Source organism: Mustela putorius, unplaced genomic scaffold, assembly GCF_011764305.1.
Source record: "Mustela putorius furo isolate JIRA1106 unplaced genomic scaffold, ASM1176430v1.1 tig00003898_pilon_pilon_pilon, whole genome shotgun sequence".
Taxonomy (NCBI): domain Eukaryota; kingdom Metazoa; phylum Chordata; class Mammalia; order Carnivora; family Mustelidae; genus Mustela; species Mustela putorius.
The window spans coordinates 37,723,746-37,740,051 of NW_025422047.1; positions in this window are offsets into that span (position 1 = coordinate 37,723,746).

Genomic DNA, 16,306 nt, shown 5'->3' on the forward strand with positions numbered 1-16,306 from the left:
CCCCACATGGGATGGTAACTTCATATGTAGAAACATGAACTTCAGTGGGGAAACCAAGAGAAACTATAGACAGTAAAAAAGCAAACAAACCAAAACCTTGTGAATCCAGATGTGGACTTTAGGATAAAAATGTTTGTGATGGTTAAGGAAGTAAGGCAAAATCAAGAATTTAAGTCAAGAACTGAAATCTATTGAAAAGAACCAAATGAAAAGTGTAGAACTAAAAACTGGCATTTATAACTCAATAGGTTATGTTATAGAAGATTAAATATAGTTAAAAAAGCAAATGAGTACACTATAAGACTTCAGAAAAAAATATCCAGAGAAAAGGGATAAAAAACACAGGAAATTGTATAAAAGACATATGGGATACAGTGGAAAAGTCTAATATATGCACTTGGAGAGCTAGAAGGATAAGAGAAAGAGGTTAGAAGTAAGACAAAGAGAAAATGGAAGAAAAAATTTCAAACTATTAAATATCAAGACTTAGGAAAACCAAATAGCAGTAAACCTTAAAAGCAGGAAAAAACCCAAAATGATGTATTTTGCAGGTACAAAAATAAGATGGGACTGATATTTTAAATAATGGAGACCAGACTAAGATTAATATAATGTGCTGAAGGAAAATAGCTGGCAAGTCAAAATGCTATAACCCATTAATATATCCTTAATCCATGTAACTAAATACAAATAGCTCAAAAATTATTAACCGATGTTAGATATTATGAACCATAAAACATTGAATTAGAAAATGTTTTTAAAAAAGAGGTACACAGAATTCTGTTTATTTCTGTACAACAAATTCCCACAAACTTAGCGTCTTAAAACATGTGCTTATTATGTTGCGATTGTCATTGGTCAGGAGTTATGAACAGCATCACACTGGGTCTTCTGCTTAGAGTTTCATGAGGTTGTGTTCAAGTTGTGAGTCAAGTTGTATTCTTTTATGAAGCTTGGGGTCCTCTTCCAAGCTCATGAAGTGACTGGAAAAATTCTGTGTCTAAAGAACCCAAGTCTCTGTTTTCTCACTGAACGTTAGCTAGGGATTGCTCTCAGGTTTTAAAGATCTTCTGCAATTCCTTCCCATGGCCCTCTCCAGTGTGCCTCTCACTCAGAATCTGAACGTTTAATTTGTGAAGGCTAGTAGAAGTTTCTCTTGTCTGCTAAGATAGACGTTATGTCACATAATTCTGGAAGTAACTACTCTTTCACCTTGGACATGTGTTTTGGCTGGAAGTAAGTCTTTCTGTGTCCATTCAAAAGGAAGGGATTTTACATAGAAGTGGATAAAGGGCAGCAAGAATCATCAGGCCTTCTTAGAAGTCTGTTTACCATAGACATACAAAAAACCTAAAACAAGTATGAGTGAAACCTGAGGAGAGAATATTTAAAAAAAAATATTTATTTGAGAGAGAGAGGGAGAGAGAGCATGAGAGGGGAGGTCAGAGGGAGAAGCAGACTCTCCATGGAGCTGGGAGCCCAATGTGGGACTCGATCCCAGGATTCTGGGATCATAACCTGAGCTGAAGGCAGTTGCTCAACCAACTGAGCCACCCAGGTGCCTCAAGAATATTTTATATTTAATATTACACATACACACACATACAACAAGGGTGTAGACTAAAGATGGAATAATCAGAACTCTCAAGTGCATCTGATGGAAGAGAATATTGCCACAGATATTTTGAAAAAATAGAGATCAATTCAATCTGAAAACTGGTATATTATCCAGACATTTCTTTTTTAGGAATAACTAAAACATAAGGATATAGAGTTATCAAAAAACATAACAGAATATTCATCACCATGCTTTTGTATCATGGTATGTAATATACCTCTTGTTAGGAAGAGAAGTGTCTTCTCTCCCAAATCTCCCTAACCCTCAATGTGGCTGTGTTTGGAAATAGCACCTTTGAAGAGGTAAAGTTAAAGGGAGTCATAAGGGTACTACCAAGTCCAATATGACTGGTGTCCTTATAAGAAAAGGTAGAGACACAGGGGATGTGTGTGCCAAGAAAAGGCCATGTGAAGACACAGCTGGAAAATGGCCATCCTCAAGCCAGGGAGAGAGGCCTCAGGAGAAAGGAGACCTGCTGGCACCTTGATCTTAGACTTCTAACCTCCAGAACTGTGAGGAAGCCAATTTGTTGTTTAAGCCACCTTCCTATATTTTGTTACAACAGTCCTACAAAACTGACCCAATACCCACACTGAAAATGACAGGATCCCTGTCAGGAGTAGAATCAATAGACTGTGCTATAATCATGCAATGAAATGCTATGTAGCAATGAGAAATAATAATCTATAACTATATACACAGTGTGAGTGACACCTACAAAGACAATTTAGAGCCAAAGCCAGTCATGAAGTGATAAGAGACCTGATATACCAATCTTACTCTGATTTCAAATACATGTGATTTCATTTAAGCAATTTCATAAGCATTGGCATTGAGTCCTACTTAATTGAACAAATATTTGATTTCCCACTATGTAACACAGAATGTGTGAGGGGATATATTATTGAGCCAGTAGACATTCCTGCCCTTAGGTGGCTTATATTTCTAGCAAGGAATACTCAAAAACTACTACTGTGGCAAGTACATTGCTTAGGGTATTGGATGAGTGCTATGGGGGTGGAGGGTGGGGGGGTGGGGGGAGAAAAAAGTAGCAAAGGACTCTGTAGTATTTGGGGGAAAAAGTTGGAATTTTAATAGCATGTTCAGGATAGGCCTCATGAAGGAGGCTTTTGAACCATTGTGTGAAGGATAAGAATGAGTGACTCTTGCAGATATGTAGGGGCAGAGCATTCCAGGCCTAGGGAAGAACTGGTGAAAGGCTCCAAGCTGGGAATGTTCCAGAGAGGTTTGAAGAACATCAGGAGAATCAGAAAGCCTACAGCATAGTGAACATAGGAAAATAAGAAAAATGATCAGGAAGTTTGGAGATGGAGAACAGGTTATGTGAGCTTTGCTTTTCTTTTTTTTTTTTTAAGAGTCTTTTTTTTTTTTTTTAATTTTATTTATTTTTTGACAGAACAAGCAGGAGGAGTTAGAGGGAGAGGGAGAAGCAGGCCTCCCCACTCAACAGGGAGCCTGATGCAGGGCTTGATTCCAGGATCCTGAGATCATGACCTGAGCTGAAGGCAGATGCTTAGCCGACTGAGCCACCCAGCTGGCCCAAGTTATGTGAGCTTTAAGGCATGTATGAACACTTTGGATTTTGAAATGAGACATTTGGGGAAAAAGTAATGATAGTACTTTCTTTAACTACTGTGTGTCGTGAATAGACTGTAGCAGGGCAAGGATAAATGGGGCAATTTGTTACAAGGCTATTAGAGTAATCCAGGGTAGCAATGATGTTGGGTTAGGGAAGAGTGTTAGGTCTGAATGTAGTAAAAGTGGTTGGAATTTGGGTACATATTGAAAATAGAGACTGAAGAATGACATAACAGATGACTGTACAGAATGAGAAATAAAAGGCCACAGAAAAAACACAAAGTTGGCAGCAATTGAAATGAGAAAGCCTAGGGGTGGAATGTTTATGTGGGAAGAAGAGGTCAGGGGGCACCTGGGTGGTTCAGTGGATTAAAGCCTCTGCCTTCCACTCAGGTCATGATCCCAGGGTTCTGGGATCAAGTCCCGTGTTGGGCTCTCTGCTCAGCAGGGAGCCTGCTTCCCCACCTCTCTCCGCCTGCCTCTCTGCCTACTTCTCTCTCTGTCAAATAAATAAATAAAATCTTAAAAAAAAAAATGTCAGGGTAAGAGGTCCCTTAAGCATCCAAATGAGAATGTGCCTTAGGCATCCAGATGAGGTTATCAGTTGCTATTTAAATAACACCCCAAATCATGCTGGTGTACAACAACAGCCATTTTATGCCTTCATAATTCTGAGGAATGATGTTCAATGTCATGTTTGGAGTCTTATTGGTAGGCAGAAACTGACCTGGCTGAAATGTCCAATATGGCTTTATACAAATGTCTAGTAATTTGATATGGATGGCTGGAAATCTAGGACGTGGAGACCAGATGGGCTTCTCTCTCTTTATGGGGCTTTTTCATGCGGTATCTCTACTTGGTCTCCCTAGCCCAGTAGCTGGACTGCCTAAATGATGGCATAGGGCACCAAAAGCACAAAAGCAGAACTTGGTAGGCCTTCATAAGGCTTAGAACTTGAATTTGTAACACCTAATTCCTTAGCATTTATTGAATTAAGCAAATCACATAACCCTATCCAGAATCAATGTGGCAGCAGTCTCCAAAGGCATGAATAATGGGCGTGTGATTCACTAGGGCCATTTTGGAGGTTTGGAGGCTAAATGCCACAGGCACAGAAGATATGAGAGGTCTATTAGGCATCTAAGTATAGATGTCAAGGAGATAGTGGGACATAGGAGTGGAAGTTTCAGTAGGGTAGTTCAGCTTAGAGATAAAATTTCTAGAATTTTTGCATATTAAGTAGATGAAATCACCAAGAAAATGATTTACATGAGAATGAAAGAGTGAAAATGTTCCTGTTACATTAAAAAAAAAAAATCTTACTGAACTGGAGGCATTTCTGATACAAGGTACACACAGGTAGAGTCTGTTTTAGTTGTGTGGCAGTCTAGGGCTCCTTGTGCTACTTTGTGAGTTTGTTGTACTACTTATCTGATGTAATTTGAAATGAAAAACAAAAGTGTGTAACTTAGCTGGTTGTATGCTGTGACCTTAAGGTAACTAAATGGAAAAAACTATCCTGCTCAAATCCATTTTAAAGGTTTCTGGGTAGGGGAAAACTCTAAGATACTATCAAAATACCTTGAGGGAGTAAGTGGTTCATCTCATTAGTCTCCCCTGGAGACAACAGCCCAGAGGAAGTAGCCTTAGAGAGGTTCATGGTATTTCTGTTTTTCTGCTGAGTGTCCTCTCCCCACCAGTTTGTATCCTGTTCTCTGGAAAGAGCCCACCACCACCCCAGATTGAATCTGACCTGTGTGTTACTCATTGCACTTCAAATTTCCTATGCTTTTCCAAGCATGTGTCTGAAAGATTTAGTAAAATCTGGGAACGTTTATTGAGCTAGAGAAATAAAGTCTATCTTTCATTTGAAGATAAGGGGATTAGATGGGGAATGTAGTGGTTAATGACCAAATGTGGGTGTGGCAGCTGAAGGAAAGCCAGTCCTGCCCTGTTTGAGAGAAGATGCTCTCTGCCAGCTTCTCCTCAGGACCTAAAGCAATAGCCTAATGGGCTACAGAATGCCTGGAACAGGTAGGTCATCTCTGCTTCTGTTTGGATTTACAGTTGAACTGTGTAAGTCCACTTATATGCAGATTTTTGATAACTAAAGTACAGCACTACAAAGGTATTTTCTCTCAGGAGTTTTCTTTCTTTCTTTCTTTCTTTCTTTCTTTCTTTCTTTTAAAGATTTTATTTATTTATTTGACAGAGAGAGATCACAAATAGGCAGAGAGGCAGGTAGAGAGAGAGGAAGGGAAGCAGGCTCCCTGTTGAGCAGAGAGCCCGATGTGGGGCTCGATCCCAGGACCCTGAGATCATGACCTGAGCTGAAGGCAGAGGCTTTAACCCACTGAGCCACCCAGGCGCCCCTCTCTTAGGATTTTCTTAACATTTTCTTTAGCTTGCTTTGTTGTAAGAAAATGGAATATAGTATGTAAACAAAATGCGATAATTGGCTGTTATCAGCCATGCTTCTATTGAACAGTAGGGTGTTAAGTTTTTGGATAGTCAAGTTATATGTGGATTTCTGACTGTGTAGAGGGTCAGTGGGCCTAAACCCCTCCCCCTGCATTGTTCAAGCGTACTTTCTTTTGCAGTGATAGGTAGAGCAAAATTTGGTGGTCTAGCTTAAGCAGGGAAAGTCAGCCATTATAAAGTACATAGTGCTTTAGACATTTGGCCAAAATTAGGTTAGGCATAAGGAGTCCTTAAAGTCTCTGGGTACAATTGACTCATCAGTAAAGTAGGCTTGAGTTTAGGCAAAGCCATTTTAGTAAGAAAGAGCATGAGTTTGCGTGGGTGTTTCCTCTTCCTTGCTCCTTGGGGAAACTAGTTTAAATACTAGGTGACCTCTTAAGAGTTAAGGTACTCCATAATCTGGGTACTCCAAAATAAACTACATTAGTGTCCTTCACAAATGTGTCAAACTGTGTTTAATATGGATCTTTATGAGCAGAACCAGACCATTTAAATCTTCTCTTTGTGTGATATAAACATGGAATAAGTAGAATAGCCACTCTTAGATTGTCAAAACTACCCTGAGCAACGCTACTGGATGCTTAGGAACTTGGTGTGCATCACTGAGTTGGGAAGAATTGGGCTCGAGGGGGATGGATGCTGATTAGGTAGAATTCCCTTTGCACTTCTTAATCTTACAGATGTACAGCAGAGTTTGGCCTTTTGAGGTAGTCTGTGCCTGCTTCTTTTGTATGACACTGATTTCCACCCCTCTTTGGCTCTATACATACTAGTTTATGGAACACATTGTTTATTTCTTAATGAGAAGACATTACCCCACAGCAGTGTTTGCCAGTAGTGTGTGTGTGTGTGTGTGTGTGTGTGTTCTCGTGGTTCAAGTGCAGCTACTTGTGTATATTTCAAGTATGAATTGATACACACAGCTCCAGCTGGAGTTTCCAACTGGTGTTAATGAAATCTACCATCCTCAGTAAGGATTGATGGAAAGATTTTTCTCCTTATCCACACACAATAATTTTATTCCCAAAATGCAATAAAACCATTCCTTTCAGCTTTTTTTTTTTTTTTTTAAAGATTTTATTTATTTATTTGACAGAGAGAAATCACAAGTAGATGGAGAGGCAGGCAGAGAGAGAGAGAGGGAAGCAGGCTCCCTGCCGAGCAGAGAGCCCGATGCGGGACTCGATCCCAGGACCCTGAGATCATGACCTGAGCCGAAGGCAGTGGCTTAACCCACTGAGCCACCCAGGCACCCTCCTTTCAGCTTTTTAAACCCACTTTTTGCTTCTGAAAATTGAACATTTGGAAGTGGAACTTCTGGAGGAAGTTAGGGAACAAGGAGTGTGAATAACATGCATGTACCCTCACAATAAACTAATACATAATACAAGTATGACTGCTAATTCATTTGATCTTCAGAAAGTTTAGTAGTATTCAGTGGTTGGGGGAGGGAAACAGGAATGGGAAGATTAAATGTCTTTAAGCCTGAATATATCGCTAGTTATTTTCATAAACTGTTAGTTCAGACATTGGTTGCATGGAAGTAAAAGGTTTTGGGTTTAGTATCATTTAAAATTTTTTCCTGTGTATCTTCATACAGATTTTTGTAGAAATTTGGAAAATATTCTATCAAACTTCTTCCTTCAACTGTTTGAATTACAATTAAGCTTTTAGGCTCTTGCTTTAGTTGTTTTGGGTTTAATTCCTGTCCTCCATCCTGACTTATAGCACTTCATAATTTGACCTGTTTTTTTGTTTGGAACTTCTTATAGTGGTCTTTCCTAAAAATTCTAATGTCTCATCTATGACTAGGGAACAAATAATTATAGTCTCAATGCAGGGAATGGATAGCATTGAGCTTATATTTCATGTGTATGAAGGCATCTGTCAATATACCTTTTGGTTCAAGCTCCTAATTCCCCTGTGGATTCTGAAGGGGAATAAACCTCTCTTGCAGGGGTAGAACCGCTACCAAGCAGAGATCGATGAGTGACTCAGTAGTTCTTTCATTTTATTTAGAACTAAGGCTTCACCTTGACACTGTTCTTTTCCTAGTACTTGATCCTTTATTTTTATTCCATTCTGCCTCTCCTCTGGATAGTCCTATCCAGACAGTAATCTCTGGGAACCAAAGGAAAGAATCTAGCAAACCAGGCTGAAACTGTGAAGTGTAGCCCAGGATTATATGATACGAGATCCGTGTGGATTCCTGATCACAAAATCCCCAATGGGTCTATAGTTTCTGAAATTCTTCTTTAGTTTCCACTTTCCAAATGAAAGCACATTTTTTCTTAGAACTCTGCCTTCAGAAAATTCCTGAATCCCTATGCTCAAAACCATGCCTTTAAAACAACTTACTCTGCTTTCAACCTGTAGTAACCCCAACCCACTCATTTTTATTCCTCCTATTCATGATCTAAAGTTAAATTTATCTTTTGTGTTTTGTTTCTTACATTCTTGTTTAATGTTATTTTTTAATTCCAGTATGATGGCAGCGTTGTATTTGTTTCTGGTGTACGATATAGTGATCCAACAATTCCGTACATATATGTAGGAGTGCTCTTAATCCCCCTCACCAGTTTCACCCAATCCCTCACCCACTTGTCTGATAACCACCAGTTGTCTATATTTAAAAGTCTTTTTTGTTTGTCTCTTAGAACCTAGAAAATGTCATATAAATCTCTTTTCCTCAGGCTCAGGTTGATTAGAAATGCCATATTTGGTGTTAATTTTCCATAATTATTTTTCTTATGATTCTATTTAAAGTCCTATGTAAAAGCTGATATACTCACTGATTCAACTGATTCATGGTCTATTTCTTATGACAAAAGGCACAAAATGTAGAGCCTACTCAGAATTTATTTTGTCATCTACTTTACCTTTCTCGACCTTCCCATACTGAATTCTACAATTCAATTTTTACTTTTCAGTTCAACTCACTGTGGACTAAGAAGGAAGTGAAACTGTTAGTGCAGTCCATCATAAACACTTGAGGGGTTTGGTTTTGTTTGTTTGTTTGTTTTATTTCTGAGAGAGAGCATGAGGAGGGGGAGGGGCAGAGGAAGAAGGAGAGAAAAACCACAAACAGACTCCCTGCTGAGGATGGAGGCCCAAGTGGGGTTTAATCCCAAGAATGTGAGTTCATGACCTGAGCAGAAACCAAGAATTGGCAGCTTAACTGGCTGAGCCACCTATGCACCCCAACACTTGTGTTTGATCTGGAATGCTCTTATGCCTCATTGGTGGGAACAGTGTCATCTGTAGTTTAACCCTAGGAACCAGCTGCCCTCAACCTTATCCTTTGCAATATACCTGTTGTCTTTTCCTATTGGGACATCAAAACTAGTCCAGAATTCATTCCTTTGGGTTGTATATTTGGGAAAAAGGAAAGACTGGGGGGCTCAATCCCAGGACCCTGGGATCATGACCTGAGCCAAAGGCAGAGGCTTAACCCACTGAGCCACCCAGGTGCCCCTATTCTTTTGGTTTCTGTAGGACATCTTTAGTACTCTAAATCATCCAGGCTCCTGTGAGCTGATACTATGTCACTTGGCCATAGGTGGTCTTGAATTGATGCATATTTGGCAGTTTATTTTTAAATATGTTTTTAGAGACCTTGGAAAACACTCTAATCAGGGATGATTGTCTCTTCTTTACAATCAAATGGAAAGTATTTTACCATTCTGAGCTAAGGTTATGACCTATATTAAAATAAAAGCTAGCCATCATTAACTTGCATACTATGGAAAATAAATGTATTGCGTTCTTTCTGAACAGAAGGACAGTAAGAGTGAATGGAAACCATATAGCTTTTACAGAGAAGATACCTTAATAAAAAGTTGTAGAAGGCATATGTAATCAATTTTTACTATTTTGCCAAAAATCAGTTTTAGGACATTAGTTAACATTTAGGGTGTTACTGTTTCATTCTTGAGGTGTTAGAGAGATGTGGTAGATATGAAGGTTTCCCATATCTGAAGGTATCCTCAGAGTTTTAGCCATTTTACTCATATAAATGCTGGAAATTTCAACTCCTACTTTTTGTAATAAAATTTTGGCAACTAAAATCCAGTTTCCTGCTTCCCACCCCAGTGCTGGTTTTGTTTTTATTCTTTCAGAATGTTTTTGTGTGCTGTATTAGTTTCTTAATGGTTGCTATAACAAATTACTAGATTGAATGGTTTAGAACACATGTTTATTATCTTACAGTTCTGGAGGCCAGAAGTCCAAACAGAGTCTTATGGTGCTAAAAGCAAGGTGTCAGAGGGCTGGTTTTCTGGAAGGTTATAGGGAAATCTGTTTCCTCTTCTAACTTCGGGAAGTACCTGCATTTCTTTGCTCATGACACCTTTGTTGCATTACATTTTTTTCTGCAATTAAACCTCCCTCTGCCTCTCTTTCATAAGGACACTTGTGATTACATTTAGGTAATACAGGATAATCTCAACATCTCTAGATTCTAAATTAAATCATGTTTGCAGAGACCTTGCTGACCATTTAAATTGACATTTAGAGGTTCAAGGAATTAGGACCTTGATATTTTAGAGGGCGATTATTTGACTTACTACCTATGCTATTAGTAATTATGTTTTAAAATCTGTACTTCAAATGATTATTGTGTGTTAGTTAGCCTAAAGGTATTGTCACACATGTATGTTTATTTGAACGTTAACAGAACTGGAAAAATTATCATTTCATATACAAACTTCATTGTCTACATTAAAATCTACATTGTCCTATAGATTTTATTGTATTTAAATATTTCACTATATAAGAGAATTTTATCAGGAAGAAAGACTATTCTCCCAATCCAAAATGTGATTTGAGTTGGGATAGACAGAAGTTATTTTTAAAAAGGTATTTGTCATCTCCAAATTAAGTGTTTTTTTTCTAGTGTCTTTTGCGTATGTATGTGACAGCATATTTAAAATGTAAATACAGAAGAACAGTTTACCTCCACATTAAAGAATAAATTGAAAGGATAATACCATTTTTCAGAATAACAGCCTTAGGAAACGGGTTGAGAGTCCTTCATGAAGAATAAATATCTAATTTTTGAGTTCTCCAAAGGTCATCTCTATATTTGTAGGTTATTGATATTTGCTTTGAGGTTTCAGAAGGTTGGGAAAATATTTGAAAAAGAAGAAATTTCGACAACCAGTGAATGTATCTTTTCGTGCTTTTGAAAAAGGGCTGAAATCACTGGCCGCCATGATGAATAGCACGGCAGGAAGTCTGCTGTTATTATAGCAAATGTTAAACTAAAAAAAAGGTGGTAAAATCTGGATCTCCTCAGGAACAGCTACTTAAGCTATGCTTTTGACATAGAATAGATCCCAGCCAATATTAACTCTGGAACCATAAATCTCTTGGGAAAATAGAAGGATAATGTTTAAGATGACTGCAACTCTTGGCAAAGGAATGCAAAGAAATTTGGTAAAGATAAATTCAGGTGCCAATATAACCTGGGATTCCAGGGCAAACACAAGCAATTTGTGATTCTCCTATCTATACTTACATAGCAATCCTGATAGCCTAATACAGAAATGGGCTGGAAATGGTGGTCTCTAGTTCTAGATGGACTCAGGACATGTTTGTTTGGAATTTGGAATTTCAAGAAAAATAAAGCCATAAATATATCTGTTCATAAGCAGAGAGGATGGTCTATTGTTTTTTTTCTTTCTTCCCTTCTCCCTCCCTTCCATCCCTCTCTCTTCCCCTCTCTCCCTCTTCCCCTCCCTTCCATGTCTTCTGTTGTTTGGAGTAAGAAAAGTCACCAAGGGAAGGAAATGGTTATACTGTTAGGTTTTAAGAAACAATATTATTGGCTGTAGCAAAGCGGGTCAGTGTCGTTCCCTCATATTTAACTATTTCCTTGCACACTGACCCAACTTCTGACTTCCAGCACTAACTTCTATTTGCTTAAAGTCCCCCCCACCCCACCCTGAGGCTAGAACTTTCCCCCCAAGTTTAGTCTGCTCAGAGTGCAAGAGAATTAATGATGCCTGAAACAGCATTCAAGCAGCTGCCCCTGGGTGGGATAACCTGAATTACATGTTCTGTGCAGGCTCTCAGTTGGATTAAGCTCCTGCCCACAGAGGTAACTTGTGTGTCAGTGCAATCTTTTGTATCTTCCTTTCGCTTCCCCATCTCACTCCCTATCTCACTTCCTGACTCCTACACTGCGTGTTTCCAGAGATCACTTGCCAAATAAACAACTTGCCTCTGGATGTTTGTCATGGAATCTTCTTCTGGAGAACCCAAACTAAGATAATTTTTATTGGAACTGGACATAGGAAAGAGAGTCTCAGGATGGAATTCTGGAATTAGATCACCTCACTCTCTGGCTGGTCAGAGGCTGTAAAAACATGATCGCACGATATGCCCTGGCACAGTGTTAAAACAGAATTAAAATGACTCTCACTTGTGGCTATTAATAAAATGTGTTGGCTTATGCAATATGTCTATCGTTTTAGAGATACGAAAACAATAGTGAGTATAAAACTGAGCAATTCATTTGTTGTTTAGTGTCATTGATGCATCCATGGATAAAAGGAATTGATAGCTTAGGGTCTGGTGTAAAATCAGGTGGTCTCAATGACCACATATAAAGAAACTTGCTTCCCTTACAGTGGAGGACCAGACTGTATTGGAAATCAGTAGTCACTCACTTGAGATTGTGTCTCCCATCCCTTTACATTTCAGTTTTGCTGAACAGAGGTCTAGTTGCTGAAGCAGAATAAGGGTTTCTTCTATCATTTAGCACAGCAAGATTCTCACTAATCCCAATTATGTCTTTTGCCTGGCCATTTTGGACACTATAGGACTGTAGATTAGCAGACAAAGGAGTTATTATAAATAACCCTGATTTTTGTGAGATAAAATTGAATTGCTAACATAACAACTAGCCCAACCTGATCCCTAATGGGATTGAGAATGACTATATCTGGAGATTAGGGGATTCACCAGGAATACTCTGGGTGCTTACATGCCTGGTTATAACTGTAAATGAGAATTGTAGCAATCATGGTCAGACAGTGGCAGGGTGAACAGAAGTTCAGATTCCTGAGGGGTGTTGACCTGGGTTTCCCTACTAGAAAAGCAATCTAGAGTGACAGAAGTGCTGATCAAGGGTAAAGAGAATCTAGAACTGATACCGGAGGAGACAGATGATATCATTTGTGACCTTGGTAACAACCGCAGAACTGGGGGAGTATGGTTTGTCACAAAAATGGTCCAAAGCTCTTTTTTTTTTTTTTTAAAGAAATTGTGGTTAGCCACTACCTTGAATAATCAATGACAGGATAGAATAAAATGTTGGGCATGAGTGGATCTAAATGCTACATGTGCCTTCATTATTTTCATACATATTGGCCCTTCTTCCAAAGTCAGCCCTTGCCTTGCTTTATCTCAGAGCTTCTTCTGACTTTGGGAACTTAGTCTGTAAATCACAGGTCAGTCAACAAGGGGATCTTTACTGCACTCTCCCCACTTCCCCAGGAGTAACCCTCAACCAGAGATTTGTAGAAGTTGATAGATAAATATCCTAGCACCTATCACTCTTACTTGGGTGGGACAATGCTAACATACATGTTCTGTCTTGGTTCTAGAATTCTGAGTGGCATCGAGAGCCAGTTGCTTATGGTGGCAACTAGCTTGATAATTTAAAAGTGAGGGATGTGGGATACGTTACTGTTTTAGTTTCCTATTGCTGCTGTAACAAGTCACGGCAGATTGACTGGTTTGAAACACAAATAAATCTATTATCTTATGGTTCTAGAGTTCTGAAGTCTGAGGTGATGGATCTCACAGGTCTAATAATGAAAGTGTCAACAGGGCTGCATTCTCTATGGAGGCTCTAGGGGAAAATCCATTCCCTTGCTTTCTCCAGTTTCCAGAGATTTCCTGTATTCCTTGGCTCATAGCCCTTTGTAACAGTCCCTCCAACTCTTACCTATTAGGTTTGTCATCCAATACTGCTTTTGGCTCTTGTTTTTATGACTGTTTGGCAATGGAAATGGTTTTTCACTTTAAATAAAATCAGTGGATTTTTATGGCCCTTGTCTGAGCTATCATTCTTTTGGCAGATGGCTTAAATGACTTGATACACACTTGAGAAATTAAGGTAAATTTGTTCCACATTAGTGGCTTTGTTGGCATTATGTGTCACATAGCCCCATAGCTGGGTGGAGAGTTAGAACAGTTTCTGTAACCCCTTAAAGCCAAAGAAAATTATGGCTTTTTAACATACTTAGCCAAGATAAAATATGACTTTCAAAAGTCAGAGGTAATTCTCTAAATTTATGCCTTCTGCCTCTTATTTACCAAATGTTAAGGGCATGTAAAGGTTTTAACATTTGTACAGGTAGATGAAAACTCACAATTGTGTCAGGCAATCACAATTAGAACACAAACTTTTCTACTTTGGGTAGGATGGATTTGAACAATTTGTGTGAAATAATTTTCTGGGGAAAAATCAGTCTAGATACATTAGAAAACCTTGTATGATTTCCTGTTTCATTACTTTCCTGCATTGCAAAGCTCCCCTATAAAGTTACAAGGATGTGAAATCTTACTGCTGTCTCCCATGGAAGAATGGACCTAGCCTACAAATGTCTCTCTGTTTGTTACTGTCACTATGAGCATTAGATGTGAGCATTGGACATTGGGGAGCTCCTGTATGAAGAAGGTCATAGAAGAGGAAGAAAAGGGATGAATTAAGAGTGCATAGCTCACTCCAGGTGTATTCCTTCTTCCTTGGTTCAGAAATCTGTTTCTAGAGGCAATCATAGTGAATGGAAAGCACACTGGAGTGGGGGTCAAGGGCTATCTTCATAAAAAAATCATTTAATACTCTGGTTTTTAGACTTTTATCCATCAGTGATTAATTTGTACTACACAAATTATTTCTCTCTCTGCTGTACACAAGTCATTTCTCTCTCTGCTGTAAGAATGCACTTTCCAAGTAGGAGCAAATATAAATTAAGAGGCTTAATTCTCCATTTAAAATAAGTACATGTTCTCTTTGTAGAGCATTTGCTTTTGAAAACTTGTAAGTTCTTTCCCGGTCTTTGTAAGAGTACACAAATCTTCTTAAAAGCTAAATATGCCCCCGACTTTAGGATTTAGAAATGTCTTTCTTAAGGACCTGGAAATAAATAAATAAATAAATAAATAAATAAATAAATTTTTTTGTTAAAGAAATGAAACCATCAAGGAAGATAGTGCCTCTATCTCCCAGTCTCTAGAGAACTGTAGGGGACTAACCTTGGCAGCCACCTTACCCTAAGTTGTATAACTGCTTCCTGTTATAAAGGTATGGGAATTTTGTTATCTAACTGGCTTTAACCAAAGGGGGGAAAAGATGGTCACCTAAACTACCAAGTAATTTTGGGATGAACCGTATGTGAGAAATGGTGCTATGAATGCTCTAACAGGAGGACCAGTTGTTTATCTTGCAAACATACATGTAATGGGTGGTACCTGGGTGGCTAAATAAAAAGGTGAGATTCCTTTATTTCTTTGCAAACTTTGTGGTGGACTGCCTGTGACGGGCCCCACATTCTGGGCTTATTCAGTGACGATGCTGTCGTCTTTCTTTTCTATCATCATGGAGGGGGTTTTTAGGGTTGTAAGATTTTTCTTTTTTTTAAGGTTTTATGTATTTATTTGACAGAGATCACAGTAGGCAGAGAGAGAGGAGGAAGCAGGCTCCCCGCCGAGCAGAGAGCCCGATGTGGGGCTCCATCCCAGGATCCCGAGATCACGACCTGAGCCGAAGGCAGAGGCTTTAACCCACTGAGCCACCCAGGTGCCCCAGGTTGTAAGATTTTTTGAAACATTTAATTTCCCTCAATAACCTGGATATATTCTCTAATCATTAAAAAATTTGAATTATACTGACTTGGTGGAGAAGTTTGAAATGTGTCAGAAAAAAATCTCTAAAGAATCTATTTATCCTTGAAGTGTTGAACTCTGAACAGAAGGAAGTCAGAAGTGTCAGAATTTTACCAGAATCTTTTCGGCCATGTTGCCTTGCAGCTGCCCCAGGAAAGATGCTATGTCCTTATTTCTGTTTTCAGTTCCACTCTTTTTCATAGCCCCAAAAAATTCATTTTAAAAGGTAAAAGCATGTGACCCTTAAAAATAAGTTATTTTACCAGTAAAAATGGCTTTGGTTCAGGATTGTAATTCAGGATGTGCAAATGATGGCAAAACCATAGGCAGGTCCAACAAGGGAGAGGGAAATTACTTTATGGAGGAGGAGGAGGAAGTTGGAGAGGGGTTGTTTTGAATAAAAGTTCACTGAGGTTAGACAAATGGATAAAGAAGATGTGGTCCATATATACAGTGGAATATTACTCAGCCATCAGAAGGGATGAATACCCAACTTTTGCATCAACATGGATGGGACTGCAGGAGATTATGCCAAGTGAACTAAGTCAACAGAGAAAGTTATCATATGGTTTCACTTATTTGTGGAACCTAAGGAATAGCATGGAGGACATTAGGAGAAGGCAAAAATGAAGGGGGAGAAATCAGGGTAAGAGACAAACCATGAGAGACTAAGGGCTCTGGAAACAGAGGGGAGTTGGGGGGAAAGGATGA